The 20,765-nt window shown below is 38.5% G+C and overlaps 1 protein-coding gene across 10 annotated transcripts in view; it reads left to right on the forward strand.

The window, feature by feature from the left end:
- The window catches only part of FGD4 (FYVE, RhoGEF and PH domain containing 4), a 260,303-nt gene that overhangs the window by 90,922 nt on the left and 148,616 nt on the right, over window positions 1-20,765 (forward strand). For 2 of the 10 annotated variants that reach the window (XM_060657959.3, XM_060657956.3), the window contains exon 1: window positions 1,509-2,096. The exons of 7 other annotated variants lie outside the window; for them this stretch is intronic. The gene's annotated coding sequence lies outside the window, so the exon portion shown is untranslated. Of the gene's footprint in view, window positions 1-1,508; window positions 2,097-10,130; window positions 10,403-20,765 lie in introns of those variants that run through there. One more of the 10 variants, XM_060657957.3, reaches the window with a different exon arrangement.

Consider the following 20,765-nt stretch of genomic DNA (forward strand, 5'->3'; position numbering starts at 1 on the left):
TGTTTGAGATAGTTGTTAAACATCAAAGCAGAGATGTTCAGTAGGAAACTCCATGGGAAAGAGGTTTTTCCTGAAGTTATACATATGGGCCATATCAGTAGATTATATTCATAACATGTTTTAAAACTTGGTATAGTTATTTTGCCCATTATTACTCTTCTCATATAGAATTTTCTTTGGTATTTTCATCTTTTTAAATCCAAGTAAACGTCAGAGTTACTTTGTTAAATTTATTTTCTAAAGTACGTTGGAAATTTTACTACTAGGTTATGTGGTAATTTGGGAAAGCTTGGCATCTTTAAAATAGATCTTTGTATTCAGCAACATACTAGGTTTTCCTTTACTCCTTCTGATAAGAGTTCATTCTTCCCCCCACCCAAGTAGTTCTCACATACTTCTTGATAATATTCCCGAGAATTGTATATTCATTGCCATTGTTAGGAAATCCCCTTTCATTGGTATTCTGATAGTTTTTTGCTCTTATAAAGGTATTATATTGATATATTTGGCTATTTCACTGAACTTCTGGTACTATAAATAATACCCTACTTGATTTCTCTGATTTTTCTCCAGGTAGAATCATATCATCTGCAAATAATTTTGTCTGGTTCCTTTCAATATTTGTGTCGTTTATATTCATGCCTGGAAGAGAACTCGTAAATTTAAGATAGGAGATAACTGTGGAGGTAATTAATATATCTACATCTAGTCACAGCTTACAAGTTTTGTTTTGTTTTCACCTTAGGCTTATCCTAATTATTTATTTGATTTTTTTTGATCTTTTAAAAATTTATTTCTTTTAAAAAAAAATTTTTTTTTAACATTTATTTATTTTTGAGACAGAGAGAGACAGAGCATGAACGGGGGAGGGTCAGAGAGAGGGAGACACAGAATCCGAAACAGGCTCCAGGCTCTGAGCTGTCAACACAGAGCCTGACGCGGGGCTCGAACTCACGGACCGTGAGATCATGACCTGAGCTGAAGTCAGATGCTTAACCGACCAAGCCACCCAGGCGCCCCTAAAAATTTATTTCTGATAGATTTTTGGAGTGATTTGAGTTTATCTGTTTTAGGTTTGTGCATTACCTCTCATAGTGGGTTTTGGTGTGAAATAGTATTTGGTTTTCAGCCATTTTACTCCTTCAAGGACTTATTCTCTAATTCGTTGAGTACCACCCGTTCACGGAAAGCTCTTTTCCTGCTGAATCAGCATTTAACTTTTGTGGCTGCAGAAACAAACCTGTAGAGAGTACATAATGAAGAGATTTCCATCCCATAACTTGGTAAGGCTCTAATGGAAAATTTAAATTCAACAGCCATCCCTCCAACCTGAAATCCACAAATATAGTAAAAATGAATGTATACAAATTTTTAAAAAATGATTACATGCACATTTGTAAAACAACTGGTTTTGAAAACTTATTTTCAAACTAAGGTAGTTTTACAGATTTTAAAAGTCCTATTTGTTTAAAAAATCTAAATACAAAACCAGTTTTACTTCTCACGTGGATTGCAAATCAGAAAATGATTTGCTGCCACAGCATAGATTTCTAGAATGCTTTATCTTGAATTTTCAGGTTAAGTTTCAAGTGTTATTTTCTATTTGTCAAGTTAAGCCTCTTGTGACCTTTCTCCCTGAATGAGCAGTGGACACTATCTGAAATGGTAGGACTTTGAATCACCAGGAGTAGATTCTCGGAAAAGCTTTTAATTGGCCTGCATCGCCTTGTTTAAATAGCCAAACACCTGCTAGGCAAGCCCTTGCGCATGTGAGTGGCTATATGTTGCTTCCTTTAGGATTTGCAAGGCTGGAGCACAAAGACAGTGATTGTTACCCAATAAGCTGTAGTCACACACTTCTACCAATCGCCTTAGGAGGGCTGGTTACCATGGAATCCACCATCTGTTCACTCCCCGCTGGAATGTGATTATCCTTGCTGGGCTGGGAACTGGGAAGCGTGTGCTGTGTGAAATTATCTGCAATGGACTGGGTTAATGGGAAGCTAGATTTGGCTCGCTGGAAGAACAAATGAAGGGAGTTTTACTTAAACCATTTGTGACTTCTAATCAAGAGGAAAAAATTCAGCTTTTATAAGGTAAGTAAGCCTAGTACTGTGTATCCAGTTTGTACTACGTTTGGTGTGGGGCAGTATCTCCATGTGGTCCAAGGAAAGGGAGCTGTAAGCTCTTCTGGAACAAATCTCCAGCGTGTTACACACTTCTGTTGTATTGAATTTAAGCAGCTCAATTATGCCTACACAATATCCGGTCGGTGGGAAAATGAATTATTTTTTTAATCAGTTAAAATTTTTTGTGCCTGTGAAATTATGTTATGACCCCTGAGAGTGGCAAAGAGACAATCATTTTTAGCGGTTTCTAAGAGTGAATTACACCGATATTCTTTTTGAAATACGCCCATGGCTACAACGTGTTCTATGCCTGTTCGTCAAATGAGAAAATGTCTCAGGTCAGGGGCGTTTGTAGGTTATGATTTAATTAATAATTATTCTAACCTACATGACTGCCCTACCATTACTAGCTCATGTTTTGAAATGCGATGTTGATGCAGTTTTATTTTGCAATGCTTTTACACAAGTTTCAAGGGCCTGAGCATGTGGAAACAATGTGACAGTGCTTTAACGGCAGGCATGCAGGCACTGTGATAAGGGCAGGGGCAAAGCTCGGAGATCGGTTTCTTTTTCAAGGGCTTCCTTTGTTTTTCTGGTTCAACATCCCCTTAAAATGTGTGGTGCATATTGTAAGCAGTCGAAGGAGATTTTGGTGCTAACAAATGGATGACTGACATTTTTCTGTGTGGCTATAAGAGGTTGGTAGCTCAAACAAGGGAGTTCTCTGTCCTTTGTAAAGCAGCATTGTATCCCCTTCCCCAAAACAGTGCCCTAAAATATAAAAGTGAGAAACAAAAAGAGTGCTGTCTGTACTCTAGATACTCCTTTTGTGTTTTTCTGTCATTTAAACCATAGCACCAGGGCTCTGCGAGTCTGGCTAGGTCTGCCATTTTTATTTGATATAGGAAGGGTTGCAAAGAAAAGCTTTTTGCTTATGCAGCATGAGTCCTTTTAATTGCACTGTTTTGCTGTCATCTTAGACATTCATGTCAGTGGGTCACTGGCTGCCCAGAGAGCTAGGAAAGGTCATTGCTATTAGACCGAATCTTGTTTGGTTTTCTTTTTTAAATGATAGTATAAAATTAGATAACCTTGTGTTGGTCAAGGACTCCTGGTCTTACTTCAAGAACAGGATTTTAGGCCTGACTGCTAGTTATGGGTTCTTGGTATTAAGTGTAGTTGACTTTAAAATTCTTACATTCTTTTGCATTTACTGATCTATATACAGTATTATTGTTTTTACTATGAAAAATTAAATGAGATACATACTAGCTCTAAAAAGCATCTTTTTCAATAATTAACAGATGCCTGTCTGCCTGAAATTTTCCTTAGGAGCACGTGCAAGAAATTTTAAGCTAATCTTGTATTATTGGGGTGAAATTTTCACCCATAAAAACACCTACAAGCAATGTAAGTTGGGGGGGGGATGAAATAATATAAAAGTGTCTGTTTTTAGGGTGTTCGTGTTGTTTTAGTTACTTTACCTTAAAAACCTAGAAGAGGCTTTGAGTAAATGAGTGTGAAGGGTTTGAGCCTCCATGTGCCTGGGGTGTGGTTACCTCAACCAGTGCGATGGGCTGGATAAATCTGTGCACTTCTCAAGTTCTCTAGTGTTTGTGAACGTCTTCACCATTTTTATTGTTACTGAGTTAAAGTTCTAAGACTGGTTTTCTTTAAGTGGGGATTCATGTCAGCGTTTTATGGGTGTTGGCAGGCACTTGGGTCATTTATTTTCACTTATAAGCATATGTGTTACTATCACCCCTTACTGGGTTTTTTGAGTAATAATTAATAAAGCCACGAGTGTGTTCAAATGTGTTGAAAATTCTCTTCTGCCAGCCACTGACAAGAAAATTAGGGCTGCACTTTCTAAATTACTGAAGAGGGGCTGGTGGCTGGGACACTCCCAGAGAACTTGAGATTCCTACCAGCACACCCGAAGGGCAGGGGTGCATGACCCCAGATCGCGAGGTCGCTCACAGGGCGGTGGTGTTTGGACCTGCTGTTTCTTATCACCGGGGCTGAGGTGTTTGCTTCCATTCATAAATGGTGTCCACAGTCTTGTGGTAATGAGTTCAGACTGTACTCCCTTCTTGGGTCTGCTGCCAAGCCTTGCCTTCTGGTTCTCACCGTCCTTGCCTGAGGGTGGGAAGAGGTGTGAGGTTTCCCTGATTTCTGCGCTACCTTCCAACTTTTCAAACTCTGATGGTGTGATGCTTTTCAGTCCTTCAGTATAGCTTAAGGTTTCACTAAATGGCAAGTTTATAACATTTGTTAGCCCCCATTTGCAGTTACTTCTTATAAAAGTATTAAATGGATGACGAATCGGAAACTCTGAATAAAGTGCTTGTTCTGATTCAAACCCATAACGGTCTGAATAGACAGCAAATCAACTCACTTCTGGTTCAGGGGCAGGCACGTCTTTCTGCTGCTTCCATAATATATGCTGGGATGCTGCTTGACTTCACCTCTATTTGGACAGGTAGACTACAGAGCTAATAAATAGCACTTAGATGCTTACATTTTTTCCTCCTTTATTTTATTGCCACATTCTTTCTAACTTCTCAACTGAGTCTCTTTGCTTTTGAAGTACAGGTTTAGAATCCATTCTTTGAAGTGAATTCTTTTGGGCCGTTTTGGCGCATTTGGGCCTTGAGCTGCCTCAGCTGATGGAACACTAGGGATTTGAAGTGGAAGAGAAACTGCAGAGGCTGTCATTACTGATGCTGTGTTCACATGTTTTCAGTGTTGAAGCTGTTTGCAGGTTACATGACATTTAAAAATAGATGTACTGAAGTTTTTCCTCTTTTATCCTCTCCAACAATCCCATACTGTCATGGTCTTAAGAAATGCATAGAATGAGGGGCGCCTGGGTGGCGCAGTCGGTTAAGCGTCCGACTTCAGCCAGGTCACGATCTCGCGGTCCGTGAGTTCGAGCCCCGCGTCAGGCTCTGGGCTGATGGCTCGGAGCCTGGAGCCTGTTTCCGATTCTGTGTCTCCCTCTCTCTCTGCCCCTCCCCCGTTCATGCTCTGTCTCTCTCTGTCCCAAAAATAAATAAAAAACGTTGAAAAAAAAAAAAATTTTAGAAATGCATAGAATGAATTGATTTTATGCACCAGTAAAATTTTGTATTTGTGTTAGATATAGAACTACAGGATGGGAAGCCTCGAAAGTGGGTATGTGAATGATGTAAGGTCACCCAAAAGCCACGGCTCAAAAGTGGTTGCATTTGGCGGGATTTTTCTCTGAGTGTGCCATAGTTTTGATTATCAGCTGCTCTGCTTCTGAGATGCTTCCTCTTCTGTGCTTGTAACAGCTTCTGTGCTTCTGTAGAGTAAAAAGGCAAACTTTGTATGAACTGGGAATGAATGGGTCTATGGAGGCAGCAGCCCATCCTTGGAATGGTTTTGTGTGACCACTTCAGATCTGGGAATGGCTTTAATGGAGCTGTGTTGAGGGTGTCTAGCAATACCTTACTCTTAGAAAAGTTCCATATTTTACAAATAACCCCCACTCTGAGGCTAATTGTTCTTTTGTAACAAATGTGTTCAGTTACTGACTTCCCTTCTAAGGAGTTGTTTTCTTTCCTTCCTTCCTTTGCTTCCTCCTTCTCTGTTTAAATCCTGTGTTTTTATTTATTTATTCATTCATTCATTCATTCATACCAATTTTCTGGTCCTGTGTTCAGATTAATAAAGTCATGAGACAAGGTGTATTTCCATAAGGCAAACAGATGGAATATATTGGATTTTTTTGATCCCTAGTATATATTGCTAGATGTGTATTTGCACATACTTTCACATAATTTTCACATCTTGCCACCTATTTTGAGGATCTGTCATGATCATCTTGTTTTACAGCTCTCATTTTATAGAGAAGAATCTGAGGCCCATAAACATTAAGCCACATATCCAGGGTCACAAAACTCGGTTGCAGAAACAGCTAATGTTGAGCGTTACATGTTGAATGCAAAGATACAGGGTAAAATCAGCTGACTTCCTACGTTGTTAGCCTTATGAGGAGCAGAACATTGGGGTGTCACCCTAACATCTCACAGGTGCAATTTTCAGTATGCCCAGAGGAAGAGCAGCTTTGAAAGATGATTCCTTAGTAACCAAGGTCATAAGAAACAGGTACAGCTTTTTGAGAACTTTAGGCATTTAAATGAGAACTGTAACTTCCAAGCCAACTAGATGTTTGTGTTTTTTAGTTTGCATGTTCGCTTCCTCACATCCGTATCTGTAGCAGAAGGAAAGTAAGGATCGGAATGTTGCTTAGTGATTGTGGAGCCCAGAGCAGGTGGGGAAAGACAGCCTGAATGACAAATATAGTTCCACTCGAGGGCACACTTGTCGTCTGGATAGTATATTTCTGATGTGAGCTAATGCATCCTCTTTGAACATTGCTGGAGCCATAGAACCTGGGATTACTTACCTGGTCTTCCTTTCCTCAGCTTCCCACCACCCCAACCACTTGCTTCCCCTTGCCCAGAACCATCCTGCTGCCTATTGATTCTTTCTTTCTTTGTGTTACTGTCATCATTTTTAACTTTGCATTCAGTTATCAAACATTTATTGAGCACTTACTCTCTGCTAGGCAGTATTGCAAGTGTGGAGGATAGGGCACAGAACACAAAGGGCAAGGACTTTAGTGGAAAATAGTAGAGGGGGAGATAGATAATAAATGAACAATGTTAATTTCAACTAGTGACGAGAATGTGAAGACAAAACCTTGATGTGTTGAGGGATTTTAGTGCAGCAAACTTCAGATTGGTTTATCAGGAAATGTTTATCTGGGGAGGTCTCATGAAGCTGAGACACAAATGATAAGAAGCCAGCCAGCATGGGGCGCCTGGGTTACTCAGTCATTTAAATGTCCGACTTCCGCTTGGGTCATGATCTCAGGGTTCGTGAGTTCGAGCCTCACTTCGGGCTCTGTGCTGATAGCTCAGAGCCTGGAGCCTGCCTGGGATTCTGTGTCTCCCTCTCTCTCTCTCTCTGCCTCTCGCCCACTCATGCTCTGTCTGTCTCTCTCTCTCAAGAATAAACATTTAAAAAAATTTTTTTTTTTAAATCCAGAACAATTCAGTGGAGTGGGGGTGTGTTATCCCCACTTCATTCAGGAGAAAATTGAGGAAAGCCTATCAGGATCATATCATGGTCATGTAGTGCTCCAAAAGCACACTGCATGTTGTCTTTTCCAAAGTCAGAGTTTACTTTGTTAGCATGGGAAGGCATTCAGTACAGTGGTTTAGAGCACAAGCAGCCTAGATTTTCTGCCATCTCTCATACTGGCTATGTGGAAGTTTCTAGGCAAGTTACTTAACTTCTTGAAACCCCTTCCCCCATTAGTTAGAACTTAGGGAATTATCATGAATATTAAAGGAGGTAATATTGAAAACCCCATTTAGTGCTAAACATGATGGTGATAGTTGTGATATTCTCTAAGAGGCATTGGTAATAATCCCATCAATGTTGAAATATTTGCTTCTGTTTAGCAGTGAAAGCCCAGGAGTACTTCTCTCTATAGAGTACATTTCTCTTTGATCTCTCCCATCATTCTCACCCCTCACATATATTCATTCATTCATCTCTCACATTCATTTATTCAGCAAACACTTTTGTTGTTTAAGAAAGGCTTTACTGAGTGATGCCTGGGTGGTCAGTCAGTTGAGCGTCTGACTTTGGCTCAGGTCATGATCTCACGGTTTGTGGGTTCAAGTTCTGCATTAGGCTCTGTGCTGACAGCTCAGAGCCTGGAGCCTGCTTCGGATTCTATGTCTCCCTCTCTCTCTCTGCCCTCCTCCACTTGCACTCTGTCTGTGTCTCTGTCTCTCAAAATTAAACATTTACAGAAATTAAAAAAATAAAAAAGACTTTATTGAGGTACAATTGACATAGAGCTGTACATATATACAACTTGAGGTTTGGAGATAAGTATACAGTTGTGAAATCGTTGCCACAATCTGTGCCATAAACATACCCATTACCTCCAAAAGAACGCTTTTTGCGTGCTCATTTGGCCTTGCTAGATTCTGGATGAAGAACTTGATTAGACATGGTCTGTGCTCACAGGTGCTCAGTCAATAATTTGTTAACCAATCTATTGCATTCATTGTGGTTGGTGATGGAGGAGGTATACCAGGGACAGAGGAGCAGATAATTGACCGTGCAGGTGGAGTGGGCTGGGAATTCTGGTCTGAGGCAGCAAAAGCAGGGAGGCAGATAGGCCTAGAAAGCTGAGTGCAGAATGTGAGCTGAGGTAGGGTTGGGATTTGAGAGTGGAGGTCTTGGCTTGCGTAGAAGTTTTTACTCTATCCTGTAAAGAATGAAGAACTTTGAATAGTTTTAGATATTCTGAGAGTAGATCTTCAGTTTTGTAGTCTAGAAATATAACTGACAGTTTAAGTGATGGAAACACTGGAAGGAATAATATCCAAGACAGCCTAAATTGTTCTTTTGCATCTTTATCTTCATCATCTTCTTCATCCGAGGTGGGCAGAATTTTTCTCCTCCTATCATCGTCATCACAATATAGTTGTCACATCTTACTCTTGATATTTAGACACTAAAGTCAGCACAGAGTAAAACTTGCACAGAGCAAAAAAAAAAAAAAAAAAAAAAAAAGTCCTTGAGAATTTGCTTAGGAAGGCATTGCTTTGGAGATCAACTCTTTCATTGAGTTTAACCTAGTGTGTGTTTTGTTTGTTCCCAGGTTTGGAAGAGATTGCTACTGCTTTGCTCTGGGTAGGAGATGAAATAATTACTTTGCTTGCATTTGAGGGCCATTCTGCATGAAATATGAGGGCTCAGCAGGTTCATGATCTCTATCTCACACCTACGACAGGGCACATGAGCATTGGGATCAAATTGCTCAAACAACTTAAGCTATGGAACCTGTGTTTGTGCTGCTTCTACATAGCTGTTTTCTATGTCTGCAAAGCACATTAGTTCAAGCAAGTTTAAATGCATTTACAGTACAATTACTGTTACTGCATTGTTCCAACTTTTAGTGCTTTTCTGTGTGTGTCAAACAATGCAAAGTGTATTCATCATCTCATTTAATCTTTTTTTTTCTTTTTTAAGTTTATTTATTTTGAGAGAGGGAGAACACAAGCGGGGGAAGGGCAGAGAGAGAGAATCCCAAGCAGGCTCCATGTGTCAGCTCAAATCCTGATACAGGGCTTGAACCCATGAACTGTAAGGTCTTGACTTGAGGCAAAATCAAGAGTTGGACACTTAACCAACTGAACCATCCAGGTGCCCCATCATTTCATTTAATCTTTAGCACACAGTTGAGATAAATGGAATTTATCCCCGTTGAACAAATAAAACTTGTTATGAGATAAATACTCTTTTCAAGTTTGCTAATAATTAAATGATAAACTGGAGTTAAAACCCCAATCCATTTTGGCTTCAATCCTATATTCGTAGCTTTTATGCTCAGTTTTCTTTGACTAGAAAATTTAACCTAAGCAAAAACAAAAACAAAACAACCTAGGAGACTTAAATACTGCAATAGCTGAGGAGGTAGAGAAATAAGATTCCAAAGAGATGGAGAGAGAATTACTAAGTTTTACTATCTTTAAGAAGCCCATAGGTAGTGAGTAATTGTCAAAGAACATGAACAGACATTTCCAAAAGAAAGAAACACAAATAACTAGTACATGAAAAGAAAGTTTTATATAACTGGCAATCAAAGAAATACACAAAATAAATATTCCTTTATTGCACTGGCAAAAATTTCCTGAATGGTTGTATTTTGGATTGGCACCCTTATTTATTTCAGATGACAGTGTCACTTCAGATGAAAGTGTAAATTGATAAAACTTTTTGGAAAATAATTTGATAATATGCATTATCTTAGGGAACATTTTGTTACAAAGGATAGAAGAATCCCACTCTAACTTAAAAAAGGGTTGTATAGAAACAAGGCACAGTACACTTATCCAGGCCTCAGAGGAGCCTGGAGCCAACATACTTACACTTTATCTCCCTCAGATGACCTCTTCTGCATCTCTGGATGGCGGAAAGCAGGGCCACCCCAAGTCTCGATTATACCACTTTCTAGGCCCAGTGCCCAGCAGAAACAAAGTCCCAACTACTGATGCCTTGGAGAGAGACTCTGATGGTAAATTCTGGGTTGGCACTTACCCATGGTCCCATCAGATGTGGTTGTGGAACACAGAGGTCATTTGACTTATCAACCTATTCAGAATGTCCTGTGAAGCAGAAACTCTGAAACGGGAGTAAAGCAAGCGAGAACACACCTGGTACGTGTATCATTAGTGCTAAAAATATTCGTATTCTTTGATCCCACAGTCCCAGTTTTAGAAATCTACCAGTAGTTAAGTTACCTAGTGATTCTGTGAATGATTTATCACATCACGTCAGGTGCTCCTGTGGAATGGAGAGAAATGGGAAACTACAGGTATGTTCCACAACAGGGAAATGGCTACATGAATTATGACCTAGTCATGAGATTGTATGTTGTACAAATATTAAAAGCCTGTTTTCAAAAAAATGTAGAACAGTGCTCACAATGAAACACAGTATGCATACATGTTGTATATGCTGTGCTGAGTTGCGTTTTATATAATACATAGAAAAAAATACTAAAGAATTAACCCCAAACACAGACTTGTTTGTTGCTATTAGATTTTAGAATCACTTTTGTTTTATTTACAACTTGTCTGTAGATTTTAATTTTTAATTTTTTTTTTTAAGATTTTATTTTTAAGTAATCTGTACACCCATTGTGGAACCTGAAATCAAGAGTTGCACGCTCTACCAACTGAGCCAGCCAGGCACCTCTTGTCTGTAGATTTTAAATAATTAACAATGGCCTTATAATTAAAAATAAACTAATATAAAATTACTCAAATTATAATCTGGTAGAGAAGATAAACCTGTCCTAAGTAAAATAATAGTAGCTAACATAACTATTATTTTGTGTTTGGATGGTGCAATAAAAACTTAAGGATGGATGTCCTAATAATTTGACTTTTTATGAGTGGAATAGTGTATTTAAGAGCCATTTTCTTATCAATGGTGGTATTCAAATAGTAATCAGAACTGTAGAGAAGATTTGTCTGTTGTGTAGTAAGAATTAGATGACATCTAAAGTCCTTTCCAACCCCAGTGTTCTGTTAGAGAAACAGGTTTATTTTGGAGTGATTGTTTTAAAAAAAAGTTCATAATGTTAGGGGAAGATACACAAGGCAAGTAGCTTTTGTGAAAGAGATGTGAAATTCTTCTATAGGAGATGTCACAGTGTGGGATTAATAAGGAGGCAGTGAATTTGAGTCAGATCTTGAAGGATGTGATAGGGATCAGATAATGTGTTGGAAGTAATCTGAAGGTCTGCTAATGATTGATTCTAAGGCAGTTTGGACTTGGCCATTTATGGATAAGGGATAGTAACCAAATTGACTCGGTGAATGGTAGAGGCATTTTCCTTGTTCATCTTCTAGTGAGATGAGTGAAGTGGTGCAAAACTTAAATTGAACAAGAGAACAAAGTCAAGCCAGTCTGCTTGTTTGGGGGTTTAACTATGTTCTGGAAAGAAAACTTCAGGATGATTGACCTTGATGTTTATGTTTTGGTAGTTATGTTAAATTATGGCAATAATACATTAACAGCTACACTATAAATTCAACCTGCTTGCTTAACTGTCAGACATTAAATTTTTTTAAAAATTTTTTTAACGTTTATTTTTGAGAGACAGAGCATGAGCAGGGAAGGGGCAGAGAGAGAGAGAGAGAGACAGATAGAATCTGAGGCAGGCTCCAGGTTCTGAGCTGTCAGCACAGAGCCCACTGCGGGGCTTGAACTCACAACTGTGAGATCATGACCTGAGCCAAAGTTGGATGCTTAACCGACTGAGCCACCCGGGTGCCCCGACATTAAAATTTTTTGAAACGACACACAACTACTCAGGAAACGAGGACCTTCAATTCTACTGGTGTGTGTATGTGTGTGTAGTCGTCTTTTTGCCAAAGGTAATAATGAAGATATGTTCTTTCTGTTCATTAGAAAAAGGTGTAGCTCCCAGGCATCTGGGTTGGTCAGTTGGTTGAGCATCTGACTTCAGCTCAGGTCATGATCTCACAGTTTCTGAGTTCGAGCCCCATATCTGGCTCACTGCTGTCAGCACAGAGCCCCCTTCCGTTCTCTGTCCCCCTCTCTCTGCCCCTCCCCTGCTCACACACTCTTTCAAAAATGAATAAATATTAAAAAAAAAAAAAAAAAAAAAAAAGGAAAGGTGTAGCTCCCTTAAAGAGTAAGCTGATCTCAGGGTTGGCAGTGTAGCATTTTCTATAAAGCTAGTTTTCCCTCCTTTTTTAAAAAAATTAATTTATTTTTAGAGAGAATGAGAGAGAGAAAACATGAACAGGGAAGGGGCAGAGAGAGAGAGGGGGACAGAGAATCTCAACCCGACTCCATGCTGACTGCACAAACCCTGTCTCAGGAACCATGAGATTATGACATGAGCCAAAATCAAGATTCGGACACTTAACTGACTGAGCCACCCAGGCGCCCCTTGTTTTCCCTCTTTAAAAAATTGGAAGAGGCACCTGGGTGGCTCAGTTGGTTAAACAGCTGACTCATGGTTTGGACTCAGGTCATGAAATCAGGTTCATGAGTTTGAGCCTCATGTTGAGCCCCACATCGGGCTCAGCACTGACAGTGCGGAGCCTGCTTGGGATTCTCTCTCTCTCCCTCTCTCTCTGCCCTTCCCCTGCTCATGCTCTCTCTCAAAATAAATAAATAAAACTTTTAAAGAATTGAAATAGGTATAAAATTATTGCTGTAAAATGATCACTAGTATATCTGTTCCTTAATTTATTTTTCTTCTTTCTGATTATTGTATACATTGAGTCTCTTCTGTGATGATTGACAACTTCTAGGCCAATTCTGATGAGCACAGTCTCAACTCATGGTCATGGCCACTTTGAGGGCTCTATGGAATGGAGTGTTTATGACTTTGAGCTCATTTAGCTTCAGACTTAAGGTGTCTGATGGTGCTACAACATTTGGCACTCCTTTTCCAAATTAGTATTCCCATTCCCTGTTTGAGTTTGTCATTGCCTTTTTATCATAGAAAATTGTCAAGGAAGTAGTGTCTTTCCTCAGAAGAACCAGGTCTGTATCTGGAGTACTAGCCACTAGCTAATTCAATAGTTTGACTACCTGAAATGCAGTAGCTTTGAAAAAGGCTGTTTTAATATCTATATTTATGCAAAAATGTCTAAAATTTACCCAACCATGAAGTTTGTTATATATTTCAGCAATAAAATACTGAAGCAGTGTGAGTATTGAGGCAAGAAATGGCTATACATTGTACAGGCTTTGTTTTAAACAGAAAAAAAATACTTTTAGTGTTACTTGTGCTCCTTTAAGACACCGCTCAACTACCAGTCTTCCAGTAAACTTTTCTTTCCAGCTGCATTTCTCTCCTCTGGGCTCCTGAAGCACCTTGTGGTTAGATCTGTCAGCACCATATTTTGCAATTGACTGTTATCTTGCTTCTCTACCCAACTGACTGATTTCCTGAGGCCAGGAATTATTTTACTCATTTTAATCCCCAGCTTTTCGCTCAGCACAGAACCCATGCTTACACTTCGATTGTTGAACTGAGCTAAAACTAATGAAAAAAAATGTTAGGTAAAGGAATTTACCCAAGTGACCAGTGACAGTTGTGTGTTGCCATTTCATTGACTGGAAGATAAGGAGAGGTCTTCCCTCATAGGATTAGAATAGTCACTACGTCACCTGGCTCTCATGTCTCTACTCCTGGAAAGAGCCCTACCCCAACAAAGAGAACTAAGCAAATCCTCCTCAAATCTCAGATGGTTCTGGATGCATTCATGTCTGTCCCTGGCTAAACTGGGTGCTGCTGGAGGTCATGGATTTTGTTGATCAAATTTATGCTCACAGGTGCTTAAAGCCCAGGATACTGAAAGTGTTAAATAGAGCATCCAATGGAAGAGATGAGGAGAAGAATCAGTCTTACCCAGAAGTCTTCGAAGTGTTGGAAGAATCACTGGTCTCCTTTCTGCCCATGGAATTTTAGGCATGGCTGGTTAAAAAAGACCGGGATTACATTAAGTTATATAATTGTGATGATTACATATGTTAGATAATGTAATGGAATTCTGGTAATACTGGGTGACAAATCATCATAAGCATCATATTTGTAGATTATGTAATGACACAGTACTTAAACAAGTTTGCAGACTAAAGCCCTTTATATCCTTTTCTTTTACAAAAAAAAAAAAACAAAACACAAATGTTCCCCATTTGCTAATCCTCCATGTGAAGAGAAGTGTCTGTACATATTTAGCAGGTTCTTACCTAGCAGATATATTTGAAAAACTAAGCACAACCTGTCCTTCTGAGGTAAGGGTAACATTTGAATGAGTGAGAAAGTAACTGCAATCAGCAAAGGGAAAAAGTACGTGATGGACAGAGCATTTTTGGAGGGACTCTTTGGAAATATTTCCATTATTGTGTCCTCAGCAAGATAGATATTAGTGCGTCTTTTATTTATTTTATTTACTTAAAAAAAACTATTTCTGGTGTGCGTGGGTGGCTCAGTTGGTTAAGTATCCAACTCTTGGTTTTGGCTCAGGTCATGATCTCACGATTGTGGGATCGAGCCCTGTGTCGGGCTGTTTGGGATTCTCTTTCTCTCTCCCGCTGCCCTTCTGCCCTGGTCACGTTCTATCTCTGTCCCTCTCTAAAATAAAAATAAAAAATAACTATTTCTGCATACCAATTCAGACTTAAATACAAGATCCTTTTTGCCTTATTTTAAAATCTTTGAGATAGTTATAGTAGGGTTTAGACCAAATTAAAAAAAAAAAACAAAAAAAAACAGTAACGCTTTCCAAGACATCAAGGCAGATAGAAATATACTAGAAGAATTTCAAGGAAAACTTTTGCATAATTGGTAGATGGATTTAAAAATGTATATCATGATTTAGTAAGTGCAGCTAATGATGTAGTTCTTCCTTTTAAAACAATGAATTTTTCTCAGCTAGAAATAACCATTAAAACCACATATGGAAGTACACTGACTTAGATCTGCTCTTTCAAATGGCTATACCATGAACTATTTAACCAAGATTTTAAAAAACAAAGCAGATTGAATCACACTGATCCCTCAAAAATAGTATTTTGTCTGTACCTCACACCATATTAAGTTCTATTTTAGTATTTCACAGTATGTATTTTAGTGCAACAATACTTGTATTTAATGCATTTAACTTATGCATATATACATGCATCCATGCATCCATACATACTTGGAGGTGCAATGCCCAGTTTTCATACTGAGAGGGATGTGCCATCAAAAAGTTTGGAGATCATTGTTCTAGCAAGCCCTCCTTGACCTTCCTACACCTGTTGCAGTAACAGGGCCCCCAGCCAAACTTGTCAGTCACCATTTTACTTGTCTGCTCTCTCTTTGACTCCTTGGAAGGGATTATTAATTGAGATTGTATTAAGTGTTTGATACTGTGTGCAGAGGACCTATAGAAATGAATGGGACAGTCATGGCCCTTGCTTTCCAGAGGCTTTGAGAATAGTAGGGAAGACAAATGCTAAACAAGGAGGACATTGCATGAACTTTCATTTAATTACGGTTGTAAATAAGTGTTCAAAGGAGACCTGCAGGGGGAAGTGAGACCTGACCATATGAAAGACCTTGAGGTCATAGGAACTGAAAAGAATAGTGCAGTTGAAAGAAAATGAGATTCCACTGAAAGTGATCGTCAGGACTTTCTAAAAAATTCCCAAGTACTTAGCAGTGTGCCATGTATACTGTATGGAGTCCCACGTAGGGGCTTAATAATTCCTTGTGAATGAATGGATAAAACAATTTCAGAACAAACCTCAAATCAGTGGCTCAAAGTTTTATTTGATCCACACAATGTTTTTGAGCTTTGACATTTAAAAACAATAATTCTCCAATTTGCCACAAGTAAATAATTCATACTGTTGTAGACTGGTATCCTTACCCATTTGTGTTATGTGCCCAGATGCTAAATACATTAGTCTTTGTTACCCTGTGTAGAAGATAAAGATTATGCCATACCCCATAGACAGTGAACTGTTTACTAATATGAGATTATTTGAGTTTTAGTGATGAATGTACAAACTAAGTGTTATGTCTTAAAGACTTATATGGATATTTTATCCTTAGTATAATACTGAAAATCTGTTTCAGCATTATTGGTAAAATTCACAATATATAGATTGCTAGGATAATGATTTTAAAATTTCAAGCAAGTACATTTATAATTTATCATGTACCCATTCATCAGTTTAAGGCCCATATGATGGAAATTGGCTGTTTTTTTTTTAAGTTCTCTTTTTATCCTTGATCTTATTTCCTACCACAAACATAATAACTTAGAAAAAGTTATCTGAAAGCTTACTAAAATTTGGAATGACTAATATCCTATTTTTCTTTCTTTGGAGTTTTCTTTATTTCTGTAATATATCCCTGTGATTGCATCAAAAAGGAAACTGCATGTTTAAGTGTGTCATTATCTGTGGGATAAAAGGGAAGAAATAAGTAGAATGGCTGATTTGTAGACGGGATGGTGATGGTTATATTTAGGTTATCTTTTCTTTCCATATTCTGAGTTTGTCCTGTAAGAATATTTGGGCCAACACAAAAGGCTAGGCAGCTGCTGTTACACCATCACGCTATGCATAAGGGTCTTGAAGAAAGGAAGACAAGTAATTAAAGGAAATCTGGATGAGGCAGCGAGGCAGCTGATGAAAAAGAGAGAGAAACAAAAGCCCTCCCTCTTTTCTCCCAAGTTAGTAGCAAGTAACTGGCTGTACTTTACCCTTTATCTGACCTGCCAAGGGCAAAGCCTAAGTTTTATTTTCTTAAAGCCTCAGAGGAGCCTTTTCTGGAAGCTGCATGACTATTTCAAAGTTGGAAAAAATAATAGTTAGGTTCCTGTGGAAATTTATGAAAAGAAAACATTTTTTTTTTTTTTACTTCCTTCTCAAAACCGGTGATTGATAGAGGGAACATGGTTTGGGAACATATTTTGAAAGCAACGTGGCAAGGAATGAGGCTAGAATGGTAAGCAGGGGACAGAGCCTTAAGGCATTATGTGGAGTTTGGATTCGTTCTGAGGGCAGTAAGCAGCCATTGAGGATATCAGCTGGGAAGTGATGAACAGTCCTGCCCGCCGCAGTGAAGTTTGCAAATCTGCCACATGTCTCCTCACTATGCAGCCTGAAATAAGGTGCTTTCCCTCCTTTGCTGCCTAATAAGATCTCATTTACCCTTCAAGGTTAAGTTCAGTCTTCCCTTCTCCAGTGTAAGGGGTAGCTTACAGGTATATGGGAATGAGAGCATGAAGCTGAGAGACAGGTTGGTACTGGAAAAGGTGTTTTATAATCTTCTGCATAGGGGAGGAGCTGTAGCCTTCAAGTGGGTCAGTTGTCCCAAATAGATACTCAAGAAAGTAGAATGCAGAGGCACAGTCAGGCAGTGGAGAGTCTATGAAAGGGACTTCATAAGCATCAACAAAGAGATTGGCCAAAGCAGAAATAGGCTGGCTGAGGTTGGGTGTCATAAATTCATGGTGGAAAATGTCCTAGTCGGAATAATTTTTTATTGTCATAAAATATACATAAAACTTACCATTTTGCTGTTTTTAAGTGTACAGTTCTGTGGCATTAATACATTCACGTTGTTCTACCATTGTCTCCACTTAAGCCATTTCTAGAACTTTTTCATCTTCCCTAACAGAAATTCTATATCCTTTAAAATAGTTGTGGTGGTATTTTGTTCACACCAAATGGCAGCCTCCGAACCAGAGCCCTACAGGTGGACAGTGTTGTGGTGTGTACAGGTGAAGGACAAGAAACTGCTAGAGAAAGCATTTGTAAAGAGTGACTCTGTGAGGTGGGTGAGGCAGGGGGACTGTGATGGGGAGGGAGGAGGAGAGAAGAGAAATGGACATGTATCGTGTGTCCAGCATCATAGTAAGTGCTGTGTGTATATTCTTTAATGAAGCTATTAGGACAGCTAAGAATAGGTTCATTCAAGAGTTTAGAGTAGGAACAGGAGGAATCCAGGTGGTGACAGGATGATGATTGTGGAATTTGAAATCTCAGAATTAACTTCTTGCTGAAGTGAATGTGATTTCCTAAAGGAAACACATACATAGCTCTTCCAGTGTAGGGTCGTTACCTGGCATTGTTCAAGTGGAATCCAGAGAAGTTGTGCAAGAATAATAATGGTCATAATTAAAGAAGAAGCACTGTATTTATCCATTAACTTTGTTGCTCCTTTGAATTTAGATCATATCAGTTACCTGGGATTAGTACAAAGGCTGAATTAGATAAAAAGCATGCCAGATGTGAAGGTGGACTATAATGAGTGGGGGAAATGCTACAAGAGAGACACATCACCAACTTCAAGTGTGTGTACTGCTGAATCGTGTGTGTGAACATGTAAAGTGAGTGTTGTGACACAGGAAACACATACCAAGAAAATCAGACAGGTTATAACTTGAGATATGCAGATCAATTCCATAACTTAGGTTAGAAAAGAGTGTTTTTATTCTCTAGGATTGTGTATTTTTTATTAGAGAATTATTAATGTCGGATGACATTGCAGACATATTGCAGATTTCTCTCCTATATATCTAAAGTATACAAGCTGTCCCTATCCACACACCATAAGAAAGATGTATAGCTCTCGCTGGGCAGCCAGAGTGGAAGAGGAACAGAATTGAATTAGAAGCCAGAATGGTCAGCAGTGTAACCAAGGCTTATATTATCTATCATCCATCCAGAAACTCTGGTTTGAGGGGTCCTTAGTACTGTGTGGTTGGGACTCTAACTGAACGTCTAACTACAGAATTAACATAAAACATTTCTATTAAATATTTTTTAAAAGAATAACAATTCAGGGATAATAGTCTTGCTTTGAAGATCTGTATAAAAATAATTTGGTACAAAAATATTTAAGCAACAAACAGCATTTACCTGGAATGTATTCAAGAATTTTTAGGACTTCATTAAGGCTCACAGACGTGCAGAATGGAAATTAGGCATCAGTTGGTTGACTTTTTAAATTAAAGTGTGTGTTTTTTTAGGTCAATGAGGTAATCACTTTAGTATCAAATTGTTACTTGATTTTATTAGATTGTTATTAGAAAACTAAAGAGTGCAAAATGGGTTAAGATTCAGGTTAGTTTTATTCTGTGAAAATGGAGGTTGCCTCTCAGTTAAATAACATTGGAGAGTGAGGATTTTGCTCCTTAGTTGATAACTGAAAGTCATAAATACTTCCGTTTTCTTACTCCTTGTTGTATCTGAACAAAGTGAAATACTAGCATTCACTTGTTATAACTGTCTTGTTATTTATTGCCAAAACGTGTTTATTGCCAAAACGTAGTAAATAATTATTAAAGTCACTTTTGGCATTAGTCCACAGACGTTTTCAAGTATACGACAGATGGTGTGCCAGGTAGCTTTAAAAACAAATGCTAGGTCAGACAACTTAATCCACCACCTTTTTAAAAAACATTGCAGATTAATAAATTTTAGTTGAGAAAGCACAAGCTGTGTGGTAACATTTTTGTCTTAGATCACTTCCATTAGAAATGGTAAGCTATAGAAAGTTGTAGAGATAGCCTTTAACACAAAAAGTAAATGAAGTTCAACAAATGGTTATGAAATACAGTATTATGTGAATGTCTGACAGACCTTTCTAAGTCCTTCTTCAACAATTTGTGAAGAATAACCTCTCTGTAAGGAGGAGAAGCATAGGAGCAGAATGCCGGCCCGTGAAGTCTTCCGTGCATAAGGCATTTGGTGAATAACTGTGAGTTGTTTAACATTGATTTTAGGTATTTTCGGGGCTATGATATATATGACAAATAATCTTATTAAATTACCTATTTCCTAAACATTTATTTGAAAGTTCCCTTTAAATGTATTATCATAAACTTCAATTTTCCCAGAGGGACTCTATGTGGGAAACTAATTAGGTCACTTCTGAGTTTAAGATTTTTAAAAATCAGGGGCGCCTAGGTGGCCCAGTCAGTTAAGCGTCCATTTCAGCTTAGGTCATGATCTCACACTGGGACCTGAGATCGAGCCTTAAATCTCTCTCTACCTCTCCCTCTGCCCCTCCCTGACTTGTGCAGGCTCTCACTTTCTCATTCTCTCTTGCTCTGTCTCAAAAAATAAGAAATAAAAGGGAAAAAAAGATTTTTAAATGAATAAAATGAACCAGTGATTATCTCTACTACTGATGAGAAAGGCAATGAATGTACCAAAATGATTTGGTTTTGAGTTTACACTAAGACTATGCATTTCATACCCTTTTGCTTTCTTAAAGAATATATTGCTTTATTTGCTCCTTAATTTTTAAAACTAAGGGATAATTTGTGCACAACATAATTAACCCTCCTTAGGGTATAATTATGAGTTTTGACAAATGCATACAGTTATGTAACCAGCACTGCAATGAAGATCTAGAACAGTCCTATCTCCAAATATTCCATCATGCCCTTTTGTAATCAGCCAGTTTGTTCCCATACTACCTGCCTCTTCAGACTTACTCTGTCCCTGTAGGCTTGCCTTTTC

Source organism: Panthera onca, chromosome B4 (assembly GCF_046562875.1).
Source record: "Panthera onca isolate mPanOnc1 chromosome B4, mPanOnc1 haplotype 2, whole genome shotgun sequence".
NCBI classification, from domain to species: Eukaryota; Metazoa; Chordata; class Mammalia; order Carnivora; family Felidae; genus Panthera; species Panthera onca.